The sequence below is a fragment of the Pan paniscus genome, chromosome 1 (genome assembly GCF_029289425.2).
Source record: "Pan paniscus chromosome 1, NHGRI_mPanPan1-v2.0_pri, whole genome shotgun sequence".
NCBI lineage: Eukaryota > Metazoa > Chordata > Mammalia > Primates > Hominidae > Pan > Pan paniscus.
Window position 1 is genome coordinate 70141697 of NC_073249.2, and position 16096 is coordinate 70157792.

The following is a 16096-nucleotide window of genomic DNA, read 5'->3' on the forward strand; positions in this document are numbered from 1 at the left end:
TATGAAAAAAGAAAAAAAAAGTCAAGTCACAGTCCCCCTGACCAAAGAAAGTCAAAGGTAGATCTAAACAATATGTAAAGAAAAAATCTATAAAAGGAGATATATTGCAATTAAATAGACAAAATACTGTTCTTAAGAGGAACTGTAACATTTCATACCATACGAAATACACTTAGAGTAGATAGAATCATTATGAAACTAAATGCTGAGGAATTTTCTAGGCTAAATAACATTCTCTAACAATTATTCTAGAGTCTATTACTCAATCCCATACTCTTACCCAGAAAGAATTTTTGTTACTAATTTTCTCCTATTTATAAAAGTATTCCATGTTTATTGGAAACATACTTAATGCCTAATGCAGGGAAGAGATGGGATGGTGGAACGTCCCTGGACGGTGGGACAACTGGCCCTAAAGGACAGGAAGGAAAAGTTTTTCTGTTGTAATAGAAGCAAAGAGAGTGGGGGAAAAGGTAAGGGTACAAAGAAAGGCTCTGTGAATGTGGAGTCAGAAGGTACAGAGAGTTAAAATCTGATAGCTCCTGCATTCTCTGAGTTCAGAAGCAAGGCCCACTCCTGAAAGTAAAAGGAAAGAGGAGGGAGGTCAGACATTTGAGAAAGTAGAAAAAGTGGGAAAATAAAGTTAAGGAAATATTGGATGATAATCTAAACTTAGCAGGTAGGAAGTCAGGACAGGAGGAATCTGAGTTAAGACAGTAGAGTCTGAGGATTTTAGTAGAGAGAAGTCAATGGCATACAGAGGCCCCACTAAAATAAAATGATCATGCATGGGAATAATTGAGAAGTAAGCTGGAAGGACAGGAGGATGTGATCAGAAAGTAGCAGGGAGAATATCCATTTAGCCAAGGTCCAGTGAACAGCCACAGCAGGAGAACTAAAGCGGAGTGAAAGATTGTAGAGTTATGTTCAATCGACATTAAAGTTGATAACTGAATGTAAAAAAAAAAAAACAGTTAAGTCACAAAGATATAAAGAAAAATACCAATTACCTAAAATCCTACCACCCAGACACAATCACTATTAATACTTTTTCCTTCTAAACTGTTTCTTTTGGTCTTTCTTCTTACTCTTACTTGGCCTGACATTACTTACAAACTGTGTAACCTTTTAGGTCTCAGTTTCTTCACCTGAAAAATGAAGATAATCTCCATCTCTCACAAGGCTGACAAGAAAACTAAATGTGATGAGGCACGAAGAGTGCATAACATAATGCCTGGCACATGGTGTGAGCATGACCCTTGCCTGCTCCTCTGGCAAGCAGCGCTTACCCTGGCAGGATTCTCCCTCTGGAACTGACTACCCTTCTTTTCATCCAATACCATTGGCACAGCATTCAGCAGGAGCCCCTCCAAGTTTTGGCAAGTACATGGCTCCCTATCAAGTTTCTGAGGGTTTTCCCCTATTTTCACATTTTCTTGGGCATTTCCATGGGTCTGGGAAGGAGAGGATTAGATACCTATGATTATATCGTTAGCTTTAACAAAAGGTACCTAGCCCTTAGTCTTAGATTCTTTACATTTCTTCTGTAGTTGCCATGAGATAATTTCCTAAAGCTCTCCCAGGGAACAGTAAGATAATCTTTCTAAAGATAACTGATCTTTCCATCCGAAGGTTCCTCCCATTTGCAGATTCAATAACAATAACGTATTAAATTATCACTGTGCTAGGTGTTTCAGGGACAAAAAAAGATTATCTTTGATGGTGTAATTCCTCTCAGGGCACTTAAAATTAAGTAGGGAAGTGAGATCAACGCATAAACATCTATAACCTAAGGCTGTAAGTGCCAGAAGGCTTCCTTTTATAAGGACCTTGTAGGATGGAGAGAATTCTGCAGACAGACATGGTAGAGAGAACATTGAAGGTAGAAGGAACTTCATAAAGAAAATTGAATAAAATAGTTTGCCTAAGGCATTAGGGAAATAGTGAAAGAAAAACTAGAAAGGTGGATTAATGTCCTATTACAGAATACCTTAAATGCCAAGCTAAGGAGTTTTTCTTGGTTATACGGCCAAAAACAGAGATACTGATACTAGAGATTTTTAGCAAGGGAGACAGATTATCAGAACTGTAATCTGGCAACAGAAAATTAGATTGGATGGGTGGACAACCAGTTAGGAAACCACTGCAACTCTCTAGGCAAGAGTTTTAACTGGGGTGCTGGGAGAGAATAGAAAAAGAAGGGATATGACAAAGGTGGAATCCAGAGAAATTAGGAAAGACAACGGAGAGGAAGGAATCGCTGATTCTACAGGGATGAATGATGAGACCAGAGAAACAGCCTCAAGGACCTCAAGTTCTACGTAGGAAACAAAAGTACCGTGGAACAGAGGTAGGCTTTTGTTGTTTTTTAATCAATTATAAAAGCTTGGAAAACTGGGAGGTAAATGGCAGGATGGTGATTACAGACTTGATGTGTCTCTCTGGATCATGGCTTATGACAAAGGTCGGCAAATTATGGCCTCTTTTTGTGCTTCCCATAAGCTAAGAATGGTTATATTTTTAAATGGCTGTGGGAAAAGGTATTATTTGTGACATGTGAAAATTATATGAAATTCAAATTTCAGTGTCCATAGTTTTATTAGAACACAGCCATATTCACTCATTCATATATTGCCTATGGCTGCCCTTGTGCTATAAGGACAATGTTTAGTAGATGCAGAGAACATTTAGCCTGCAAAGCCTCAAATATTTACTATGTAATCTGTTAGAGAACATATTTGCCAATCTCAGGTTTAAGATAGCAAAATGATGAGCTTTTAGCTAGGAATAGAATGCTTCTGAAAAAAGTAAAAAAAAAAAAAAAAAAAAAAAAAGTTTACCTCAAGCAAAATGTCTAAATTAAGGTGACTTTAAACTGAATGCAGTGGAGATTTTTTAAAGCCCAGGAAAAGTTGGAGATATCTATAATTATAGAGGGCAGAAGTTATAATGTGGAATGGAAAAGTAAGATTGGGAGGTAATCAGTGATTTCAACAACGCTTTTAGTGTCAGATGCTATACATCAAACATGAAGAATGGGGAATAAATCAAGCGAATGAGATAGAACTAGAAAATGAAGATGGAAAGTGATAAAATATGCTATATTCAGATAGGAGCTTATAGGACCACAGAAGAGAAAGAGCTTTCAATCAAAAAGATATACTCTTCAGAAAAATGAATCAAAACATGAATAGGCAATAAAATAGAAGACTAAGTAGCAAATTAAAGCATAAAGTTCAACCTCAAATACATACACGTTAACAGAGACAGTTATTTGCCCATCAAATTATAAAATTTTAAAAATACCCACTTATTCATTCAACAAATAGGTAATGAGATCATACTATGTGCTGTACACCGTATTAAGTGCTGGATATACAGAGGTAAATAAGCTAGATATGGTCCCTGTCCTCATGGAACTTGCAGAGATAGACCTGAATCGATCATATATATATGTAATTACAATTATTATAATGAAAAAACCCAGAGTCCACATGATCTTACTTATATGGGAAGTGCATAAAAGTCAAACTTGTAGACACAGAGTAAAATTGTGGTTACCAGACACTAAGGGGTAGGAGGATTGAGAAGACATTGGCCAAAGGACACAAACTTTGAGTTAGGAGGAGTAAGTTCAAAAGATCTATTGTGTATCATGTTGACTACACTTAACAATATATTGTGTATTTGAAAATTAAGAGTAAATTTTAAGTGTTCTCATCACAAAAAATGACAAGTATGTGAGGTAATACATGTCAAACAGCTTGATTTAGCCATTCCACAATGTATACATCCATCAAAACATCAAGTTGTGCACCATATATAAAATTTTTACTCATCAATTAAAAATATTTTTAAACCCCCCCTCCCCCGAGTGTCACAAAAGGATAATATACCTGAAGGTATCAGAAAGGAAATGCAGGTGGGTGGGGAGGGATCTCTGAATGAAACTCCATTTGTACTGAGTACCAGCAAAGGTACAAGGAAAGGAGCACACACACAATCTATGTGAGTGTCAACGGAAACAATTCTTATGGATGACAACCTAGCCACATACAAGATAAGCCATAAAAGTAAACATTCCTTTCAATCAATGATGGCTCTTCTAGAAATTTATCCTGTGGAGTAACAGAGATGTGTGCATACTTGAGCAAGATTTTCATCATAAGGTTATTTTTAATAGCAAAAACTGAAAATAGAGCAAATGCCCAACTTAGGCTACAAGTTAAATTATGGCACATTCATACCATCATTTAAAATTATGGCACATTCATACCATCATTTAAAATCGTGGCACATTGATACCATCATTTAAAATTATGTTGCATTAGAATATTTAGTAATGCGGCACATTTGCAATGCATAAGAGGAAAAAAAGCAGGTCACAAACTAAGAACCAGAATGATTTTAATTTTTAAGTCAAATTTTCATGTGATAAGAGTACACAGGTGATCTTTATTTTCTTTTGTGCTTTTCTGTATTTCAAGTTTTCTGTAATCAATCTATATTACTTTTGTAATAAAAAAATTTAAAAACAGACACCTGGATAATTTAGAAACATTATCTAATGATGAAAGCATTTTGGAAAGAGGATGCACGTGGCTAAAAGCAGAAAGAAACAGAAGTTACATCTCAGATGAATATACTTCAGACCTTTTGGCCATATGGGAAAACATTAATACATTTCTTACAAAGATCACAAAACTGGCACAGAAACATACAGCACCAATGCTTTCAGCTGCTTAAATATTTGTTAGGTATATGCTATAGTATAGATGTATTCCTCTCTACTCCCCACTCCCCAAATCCCTAAGTTGAAATCCTAACCCCCAAGGTGATAGTATTAGGAGGTGGAGCCTTTGGGAGCTGATTAGATCATGAGGGAAAGGCCCCCATGAATGGGATTAGTGCCCCTATTAGAGAGGCCTTGGCGAGATCCCTTGCCCCTTTTGCATTGTGGGGACACAATGAAAGACCTCTATCTATGAATGAGGAAGAAGGCTCTCACTGGACACCTTATATGCCAGAGCCATGATCTTTGACTTCAAGATGTTGAAAAATCCAAGCCTCCAAGAATGTTGAAAAATAAATATTTGTTGTTTACAAGCCACCCAGTTTGCGGTAGCTTGTTATAGCAGCCAGAACTAAGACCCTATAAATAGGATTATGTAGGGTCTGACTTATTTGACTAAAGCCAGGCAGTATGGAATTTGATTTGCCATACTAAATACTTCATCTGAACTTGTGGGAAAACAGCTACAGAAAAGCTACTCTAAGTTGGCCAGAGAATATAACCCCCAGAGAACTGCATTAATTAACCCACTGAATAGCTCCTTCTGATAATTGTTAATATATCCAATTATTTATGAAGGATACTCTTGAACTACAGTTGAGTCAGGTTATCAGGTGAAATAAAATGTTTCACCTCTTATATGCAATGCCAAGCAAAGCATCTAATTCATGTAAAAACTATCAATTGTTTAGGTGCAAATTAAAAGTTAGGTGCAAACTAAGACCACCCTGATTTCATTTAGATGAGAAGATATTTATTTATAAGTCCAAGTTTATCTACCTTAATCTCATGGTGAATGTCACAATAAGTTCTTGAATCTGTAAGACAGAGGGGGCAGGGAACAGGTAGAATGGGGTACTCTTTTTTTTTTTTTGAGACAAAGTCTCACTCTGTCACCCAGGCTGCAGTGCAGTGGCACAGTCTCGGCTCACTGCAACCTCTGCCTCCTGGGTTCAAGAGATTCTCCTACCTCAGCCTCCTGAGTAGCTGGGACTACAGGCATGTGCCACCACACCCCAGCTAATTCTTGTATTTTTAGTAGACATGGGGTTTCACCATGTTGGCCAGGCTGGTCTTGAACTCCTGACCTCAAGTGATCCACCCACCTCCGCCTCCCAAAGTGCTAGGATTACAGGCATGAGCCACTGCACCTGGCAGGTTGATGTACTCTTAAATGGTATTAAGGCTAGAGATCCTAGAAATGCCAGATCTCTGTTCCTTGACAAATTGTTACTCTTAAAGGTAAATACCTATTAATAGAAAGCAACGTAATCTGTGGTCTAGAACTACACACAATGCAGAAAATTCTGATGACCTGGGCTGGACACAGCATCTGAGGCTTCACCTACTAGAAAATATAGCTAAATTCATATGCTATTCACCCATTAAAATGTTCATTTCTCCTCTAAATTCCCTCTCAAGAAGTCAAAATAAAGAAAATTGAACGCCTTTCAAAAAGAGGCTTTAAACTGTTCTAACAAATTGCTTTGTGAAATAAAGCAATGGGCAGGGGTGGGATACAAAAGGCCAAGCCAGCCTGTTTCTCTTGCAAGAGGAAAGTGAAGACATTCTGATCCTCATTTTATAAAGGAAAAACTTTTTTTTCATTTTAATAATATTTTCTTGTGACAAAAATGATGCATGTTCACTTTGGAAGAACAAAAGATACAGATGATCAAAAAGAAAAAAGTTTACACTTTAATTTTGTAATATATTTTTCTATGCACATAAAAACACAAACTTGTAGAGTTTTGAGGGAACACCTAACAAACTAATAGATCTACAGTTTTGAAGAAATGGAAAGTTGCACTTTTTGTAAATAGGATTCTGTGAGGTCTGATAATTTTGTAGTGTTTGTCCTACCATAAATTAAAATACATAGTTTAGGAATTAGAACCCACACCCCCTCTCAGAAGAAGATTTAAATTGTTCTGGTGGCAAAAAACTTCAACTGGAAGTGAAATGTGGTTATTAGGCTGCATCTATGAGGAATTATTAGAGCTGCAAAACTCAGGATGAAACTCAAAGAAAAGACAGAAGAAAGTGTATCTGCATCTCTCTCACTCCTCAACTTGGAGCCATGCCATGAGCAAATGTCCTCAACTCTGCATTCGTTATTGCCTGGCTCTCACAGTTAAAAGGTAGAGTCTTCCTGCTAAATTCTATAGAGTGGGAAGTTTCTGAAAAAAGAAATATACATTATAATTAATTTTTTTTGGAACTTTTAGTCAGCACAATAAATTTAGAAAATGGAAATAAGAACTTTAAATACTGAAAAGGGCACAGCAAATCTACTGTTCATAAATGGTAGGGTAGTCTACTTGGAAAACCTATGGGAAAACTATTGAAACAACCAAGTTTGCTAAGGTAGTTTCAAAATAATATTTAATAGTCAATTTCTTTCTTTCTGAACCATGAACACTTAGAGTTCCAGTCTTAATGGCAAAAACAGTATCACAACTAGCCAGGCATGATGGCTCATACCTATAATCCCAGCACTTTGGGAGGCCGAGGCAGACATTCAAGGTCAGGAATTCGAGATCAACCTGGCCAACATGATGAAACCCCATCTCTACCAAAAAATACCAAAATTAGCCAAGTATGGTGGCAACCCCTGTAATTCCAGCTACTTGGGTGGCTGAGGCGGCAGAATCGCTTGAACCCAGGAGGTTGCAGTGAGCTGAGATCACACCACTGCATTCCAGTCTGGGTGACAGAGCAAGGCTCCATTAAAAAAAAAAAAAAAAAAAAAGTATCACAACATACAATATCTAAGAATACAATTTCGAGAAATGTGCCAAACTCTAATAAAGAAAACTACATATCTGCAATGAAAGGCATAAGATTAATACTTGAATAAATAGAGAACTACAACATGTTAATGAATGAATACACTTAATGAAATGCATGAAGTCTCTTCAAAAATTTTAAGCTTAATTCTAAGAAATCTCATTGAAATTGTGGAACTTACAAAAACAATTCTAAACTTTCAGGAAAAAAAATAGAAAAAAAGTCTGAAAGGAGACTAACCAGGGGAGACCCGTCTTAAGAAACATTAAAATGAATTTAAAAGTAACTTAAAAGTAATAAAAATGGCTGATTAAAAAAAATCAACTTTGTCAGTAACCAAAAATGGATGTGAAACAATCAGACTCTATGTTTAGCTTTTTGATGAGAAAAAATTTTTGTACTTAACCATCTTTCAAGGATTGACATTTGAGTTAATAACCACACAGAATCCTAAGAGTTATATAATTAGAAAGTATGGGAAAAAAAAAGACACTACCACACTCTGAGTTGAAACATATATTGATACTTTTCTGGAGGTCAATTTAACAAAAGCCATTTTAAAAAATGAAGACTTTCTTTGATGAAATGAATGAGAAATAACTGAACAATTCATGATAATCTTTCTGAATTTCAAAGAAAAAGAATTTGACAAGCATGCAGTTAGCCAGCTTACCTACAAAGGAAGAAAAACAGGCTGGTTTCAGGCTTCTTTGGCACAGGAAATGACAAAAGAAATCAAAATAATCTAAAAATAAGAAAATTACTAAGAAAGCAACATAAATGAACACTCTTTCTTGGTAGTAAGACTATAACTCTTTTTAGGCTGAGTTTTCTGTATTAAGAATTACTTTCACCATTTAAAATAAAAGTTATGGCTCCCACTCTCCTGCCATAAATAACTAGAAAATTGGGAAAATGTATGAAACAACAATTTAGAGCTGTTGAATAACAATGCAGAACTGAGAGGTGAGCCTTGAACCCACCCCTCCTACACCCTGCCCACCTTACAGTCTGGAGAGCTTTCAGGATATGGTGTAGGAAGAAGTAACAGAAACAGAGCCTGGCAGTCTAGATGAATTGAGGAGACAGATTTTGAGATGATGAGGATGCTAAAATTTGCAGGATTGAGTATGGAAAAGGAGGAGTGACACAGAAATAGCTCTAGAGATCTGCAGAGGAACTCCCTTAAGTTTCTAGATGAGTACTGATCTGCGCAAGTGGAGAGAAGTTCTTTGAGGCTGGAGAAACAAACAAGAAGCAACAGGCTGAACAATACTCCAAGCTCACATAGGGCTAGGAACAGTAGGAGTACTTCGTAATACTTTGAGTCAAACCTTAGAAAGGTAATGCTTCAGTGGTGGGGCTAAATTAGCCCTAGATTGAAGGCTGTTCTGGACCTGCAGGTCTTGGTCTGCTCAGGCTGCCATAACAAAATACCATAGACTGGGTGGCTTAAATGACAGAATTTTTCTTACAGTTCTGGAGGCTGGGAAGTCCAAGATTAAGGCATAGGTTGAACATCACAAATCCAAAAATCTGAAATTTGAAATGCTCCCAAATCCCAATCTTTCAATGCCAATACGATGCCACAAGTGGAAAATCCCATACCCGACTTTATGTGATGAGTCACAGTCAAAACACAGTCAAGACTTTGTTTCATGCACAAAATTATCTAAAATATTGTATAAAATTGCCTTCAGCTTATGTGTATAAGGTATATATGAAACATACATGAATTTCATATTTAGACTGGGATCCCATCTCCAAGATATCTCATTATGTACATGCAAATATTCAGATAAGGGATACTCAACCAAGCATTTCAGATAAGGGATATTTGACCTGTACTACCCAATTTGGTTCCTGGTGAGCACTCTCTTTGATGGCCACCTTCTTGCTGTGTACTTATATGGCCTTTTCTCAGGGTGTTCCCGTGGAGAGAACAAACTCTCTAGTGTCTCTTCTTATAAGCTATTCATCCCATCATAAGACCCCACCTTCATAACCTAATCTAACCTTAATTACTTCCTAAAGACCCCATCTCCTAATATCATCATATTGGAGGCTGGGGCTTAAATATATAAATATGGGGAGAACATAATTAAGTCTATAATACCCACTCTAATACAGCTTAAAAGAAAAACTCAAAATGATCAAATTGAGTCAAAGTAATTTATATGTAAAGCCCAACAATGAAATATTCACAATGGTCTAGCATCCAGTCAAAAGTTACCAACCATGTGAAGTGGTAGAATATGATCATGTCAGGGAAAAAAATCAATAGGAAAAAAAAAAACAGAAATGGCACAGATAATAAAACTAGACAAGCCCTCTAAAACAGTTATTACAAACCTTATACATATGCTTATGTCCATAAAGAAATTATTAACATAATGAATAGAAGAAATGAGGATATTAAAAATACCCACGTGGAATACCTGAAGATTAAAAATGCAACATCTGAATGAAAAATAATCTGGATGGAATTAGGTTACATTCTGGAGAAAAGATTAACCAGTTTGAAGACAGCAATTGAAACTATATAAAATGAAGCACACAGTGGGGAAAAAAGAGAATTGTAATGAAAGAAAAAGAGTGTCAGTGACCTGCAAGAAAATAACAAGCAGTCTAAAATAGATGTGATTGTACTCCAAAAGAGGAGAGAAAAATATTTGAAGACAAAATTTCTAGATTTCATGAAAATTATAAACCCATATACAAGAAGCTCAATGAATCTCACGCAGAAAAAAATAAAGAAAAGTACAACAAGGGATACTACAATCAAACTGTGCAAAACCAAACAAAGAGAAAATCCTGAAAGCATCAGAGGGAAAAAACACATTATGTACAGAACAAAGATAAGAATTATTACAGACATTGTCAGAAACTACGAAGACAAAAAAATGGAATAACATCTCTGAAGCACTAAAAGGGGGCAAAAACTATCAAACCAGATAGAATTCTATACCTGGAAAAATAATATATCAAAATGAAAATGACAAATAGACTTTTTCAGATGAATAAAAGCTAAGAATATACACCACTAGCAGATTTATCTTAGAGGATATGTTAAAATTTTCCAAGCAGAAAGAAAATTATACTGGAGAGAAATTTAAACAGAAAGAATTGGAGAGCATCAGAAATAAGTGTAAGTAAACAAGTTTTTTTCATTTTTAATCTCTTAAAATTTGACTTTTATGTTTTTAATATTTTAGTATTAAAATAAATATTTCTATTTACCTTAAACATTTTCTAAGCAAAAATAACAATGTATTAAGAGGTACATAACATGAGAACTAAAATGTATCACAATAAGAGCACAAAGGATGGAAGAGGGGAAATGTAAATTTACTGTCCCGAGGTGCTTACATTTTATATGAAATGTTATAATATTATATGCAGGTCAATTGTGATAAGTTAAAAATATAGGTTGAAAACCCTAAGGCATCCACTAAAAATATAAAACAGAAAAATATAGATAATAAAAAAGATAAAGTGGAATCCTAAAAAAAACACTTAACCAGGTACAAGGCAAAGAGTGTTCCCTCCCACTGCTTTGCAACATCTTGCTGGAGTCCTAGCAAATGCAATAAGTCAAGAAAAGGAAATGAAACAAACAGACTGGGAAGGAAGAAATAAAACTGTCCTGTATTCACAGATCACATCATCTATGTAGAAAATAGGACAGAATTTTTTAAAAACTCCTGGAACTAATTAGCAATTATAGCAAGGTTGCAGGATGCAAGGTTAATGTACAAAAGTCAATCATTTTCCTATATTCCAGTAATAAGTGAAATTTGAAATTTAAAAAATACTATTTACATTAGCACTCCCCCAAATATAATACTTAAGTATAAATCTAAAAAAATATGTACAAGATCTGTATGAGGAATACTACAAAACTCTGATGAAAGATATCAAAGAAGAAATAAACAGATAACTATTCCATGTTCATGGACAGAAAAACTCAATATTGTCCAGATGTTAGCTCTTCCCAACTTGATTTATAGATTCAATTCAATCCCAAACAAAATCTCAGCAAGTAATTTTGTGAATATCAACAAATTGATTCTGAAGTTTATATAGGAGGCAAAAGATCCAGAATAGCCAACAAAATATTGAAGAATAAAGCCAGAGGATTGACACTACCCAACTTCAAGACTTACTGAAAAAGCTACAGTAACCAAAATAGTGTGGTACTGGTGAAAGAACAAATAGACCAGTGGAACAGACTAGAGAACCTAGACATAGACTCACATAAATACAGTGAACTGATCTTTGATAAAGGAGCAAAAGCAACCAATGAATCAAACAGTCTTTTCACAAATGGTACTAGAATTGAACATCCACTTGCAAAAATACCCACAAAAACGACCCCCCACACACATATCTAGACCTTACACCCTTCACAAACATTAACTTAAAATGGATCATAGACCTAAATGTGAAATTCAAAACTATAAAACTCTTTGAAGATAACATAAGATAACACTAGCTGACTTTGGATAAGGTGATGAATTTCTAGAAACAACACCAAAGGCACAATACGTGAAAGAAATAATTGATTGCCTGGTCTTAAGATTAAAAACTACTTCTCTGTAAGACAATGTCAAAAGACTGAGAAATAAGCCACAGATTAGAAGAAAATATTTGCAAGACACATCTGATAAAAGACTATTATTCAAAACAAAACAAAACAAAGAACTCTTAAAACTCAGCAATAAGAAACAATCCAATTTTTTAAAAATGGGCAAAATACCTGAACAGACCTCTCACTAAAGAAGATATACCAGATGGCAAGTAAGCATATGAAAAGATGTTCAATATCATGTCATTAGGGGATTTCAAATTAAAACAGCAATAAAATATCACTATACAGCTATTAGAATGGCCAAAATCTAAAACACTAGCAACACCAAATGCTGACCAGCAATGGGGAACAACAGAAACATTCACTCATTACTGGTGAGAATGCAAAATGGTACCACCACTTTGGAAGGCAGTTTAGCAGTTTCCTATAAAAACAAACATATCTTTATCTGACAGTTTAGCAACTGTACTCCTTAGTATTTACCCAAATGAATTGAAAACTGCTATCCACACAAAAAACCCACACACGTTTATAGCAACTTTATGAGGAAACAAGCAAGACGTCCTTCAGTACAAGTGGATAAACTGTGGTACCAGACAATGGAATATTACTCAGTGCCAAAAAGAAATGCATTATAAAGCCATGAAAAGACATAAAGGAACCTTAAATGCATATTACTAAGTGAAAGAACCCAATCTGAAAGGCTACATGCTGTATAAGTCCAACTATATGACTCTCTGGAAAAAGCAAAACTATAGTGACAGTAAAAAGATCAGTGGTTACCATGGGATTAAGAGATGAGACAGATGAATAGGCGCGAGCACAGAGGACTTTTAGGGGAATGCAACTATTCAGTATGACACTACAATAGTGGATACATGTCATTACACATTTGTCAAAACCTGCAGAATGTACAACACCAAGAGCAAACCCTCCTACCCCCCACCTCCTCCTGAACAGGTGCTGGTATTCACGGCTGAGAGACCTCATTGTTGCAAGATGAATGCAACAAATAGCAGGATTAATGCAATAGTACCTCACATCTCAAAACTAACATCGAATGCAAATGGCCTAAATGCTCCACTTAAAAGATACAGAACTGCAGAATGGATAAGAATTCCACAACCAACTATCTGCTGCCTTCAGGAGACTCACCTAACACATAAGGACTCACATAACTTAAAGTAAAGGGGTGGAAAAGGCATTTCACGCAAATGGACACCAAAAGCAAGCAAGGGTAAGTATTCTTATATCAGACAAAACAAACTTTAAAGCAACAGCAATTAAAAGAGACAAAGAGGGACATTATATAATGGTAAAGGGCCTTGTCCAACAGGAAAATATCACAATCCTAAACATATATGCACCTAATACTGGAGCTCCCAAATTTATAAAACAATTACTAATAGACCTAAGAAATGAGATAGACAGCAACACAATAATAGTGGAGGACCTCAATACTCCACTGACAGCAGTAGACAGGTCATCAAGACAGAAAGTTAAAGACACAATGGATTTAAACTATACCTAGGAACAAATGGACTTAACAGATATATACAGAACATTTCATCCAACAACTGCAGAATACACATTTTATTTAACAGGGCATGGAACTTTCTCCAAGATAGACCATATAATAGGCCATAAAACGAGCCTCAATACATTTAAGAAAATTGAAATTATATCAAGCACTCTTTCAGACAACAGAGGAATAAAACTGGAAATCAACTCCAAAAGGAACCTTAAAAACCATGCAAATACATGGAAAATTACCTGCTCCTGAATGATCATTGGGTCAAAAATGAAATCAAGATGGAAATTAAAAAATTCTTCAAACTCAATGACAATAATGACACGGTCTATCAAAAATTCTGGGATACAGCAAAGGTGGTGCTAAGAGGAAACTTCATAGCCCTAAATGCCTACATCAAAAAGGCTGAAAGAGCACAAACTGACATTCTAAGGTCATACCTCAAGGAACTAGAGAAACAAAAACAAACCAAACCCAAACCCAGCAGAAGAAAGGAAATAACCAAGATCAGAGCAGAACTAAATGAAATTAACAACAACAAAAAAATACAAAAGATACATGAAGCAAAAAGCTGGTTCTTTGAAAAGATAAATAAAATTAATAGACCATTAGAAAAATAAACCAAGAAGAGAAGAGAGAAAATCCAAATAACCTCATCAAGAAATGAAACAGGAGATATTATAACTGACACCACTGAGATACAAAAGATCATTCAAGGCTACTACGAACACCTTTATGCACATAAACTAGAAAACCTAGAAGACATGGATAAATTCCTGGAAAAATACAACCTTCCTAGCTTAAGTCAGGAAGAATTGGATACCCTGAACAGCCAATAATAAACAGTGAAATTTAAATGGTAATTTAAAAATTACCAACAAAAAAAAGTCCAGGAGAAGACAGATTCACAGCAGAATTCTAACAGACATTCAAAGAAGAATTGGTACCAATCCTTTTGACACTATTCCACAAGCTAGAGAAAGAGGGAAGCCTCCCTAATTCATTCTATAAAACCAGCATCACCCTAATAGCAAAATCATGAAAGGACATAACAAAAAAAGAAAACTACAGATCGATATCCCTGATAAACATAGATGCTAAAATCCTTAACAAAAATACTAGCTAACCAAATCCAACAACATATCAAAAAGATAATCCACCATGATCAAGTGAGTTTCATACCAGGGATGCAGGGATGGTTTAACATATGCAAGTCAATAAATGTGATACACCACATAAACAGAATTAAAAACAAAAATCACATGATCAACTCAATAGATGCAGAAAAAGCATTCAACAAAATCCAGCATTGCTTTATGATTAAAACTCTCAGCAAAATCGGTACACAAGGGACATACCTCAATGTAATAAAAGCCATCTATGACAAACCCACAGCCAACATAATACTGGATGGGTAAAGTTGAAAGCATTCCCTCTGAGAGCTGGAAGATGACAAAGATGCCCACTCTCACCACTCCTCTTCAACATAGTACTGAAAGTCCTAGCCAGAGCAATCAGACAAGAAAAATAAATAAAGGACATCCAAATCAGTAAAGAGAAAGTCAAATTGTCATTGTTTGCTGACAATATGATCATTTACCTTGAAAACCCTAAAGACTCCTCCAGAAAGCTCCTAGAGCTGATAAAAGAGTTAAGCAAAGTTTCCAGATAGAAGATTAATGTACACAAATCAGTAGCCCTTCTATACACCAAAAGTGACCAAGCGGAGCGTCAAATCAAGAACTCAACCCCTTTACAATAGTTGCAAAAATAACAAAATACTTAGGAATATACCTAACCAAGGAGGCAAAAGACCTCTACAAGGAAAACTACAAAACACTGCTGAAAGAAATTATAGATGAAACAAACAAATGGAAACACATCCCATGCTCATGGATGGATAGAATCAATATTGTGAAAATGACCATACTGCCAAAAGCAACCTACAAATTCAACGGAATCCCCATCAAAATATCACTATCATTCTTCACAGAATTAGAAAAAACAATTCTAAAATTCATATGGAACCAAAAAAGAGCCCGCATAGCCAAAGCAAGACTAAGCAAAAAGAACAAATCTGGAAGCATAACACTACCTTATTTCAAACTATACTATAAGGCTATAGTCAACAAAAAAGCATGCTACTGGTATAAAAATAAGCACATAGACCAATGGAACAGAATAGAGAACCCAGAAATAAACCCAAATACTTACAGCCAACTGATCTTTGACAAAACAAACAAAAACATAAAGTGGGGAAAGGACACCCTTTTAAACAAATGGTGCTGGGATAATTGGCTAGCCGCATGTAGGAGAATGAAACTGGATCCTCATCTCTCACCTTACACAAAAATCAACTCAAGATGGATTAAGGACTTAAACCTAAGACCTG

The 16096-nt window shown here is 35.5% G+C and overlaps 1 protein-coding gene across 6 annotated transcripts in view; it reads right to left on the reverse strand.

The window, feature by feature from the left end:
- The window catches only part of TDRD5 (tudor domain containing 5), a 91940-nt gene that overhangs the window by 64896 nt on the left and 10948 nt on the right, over positions 1–16096 (reverse strand). The window lies entirely within an intron of this gene.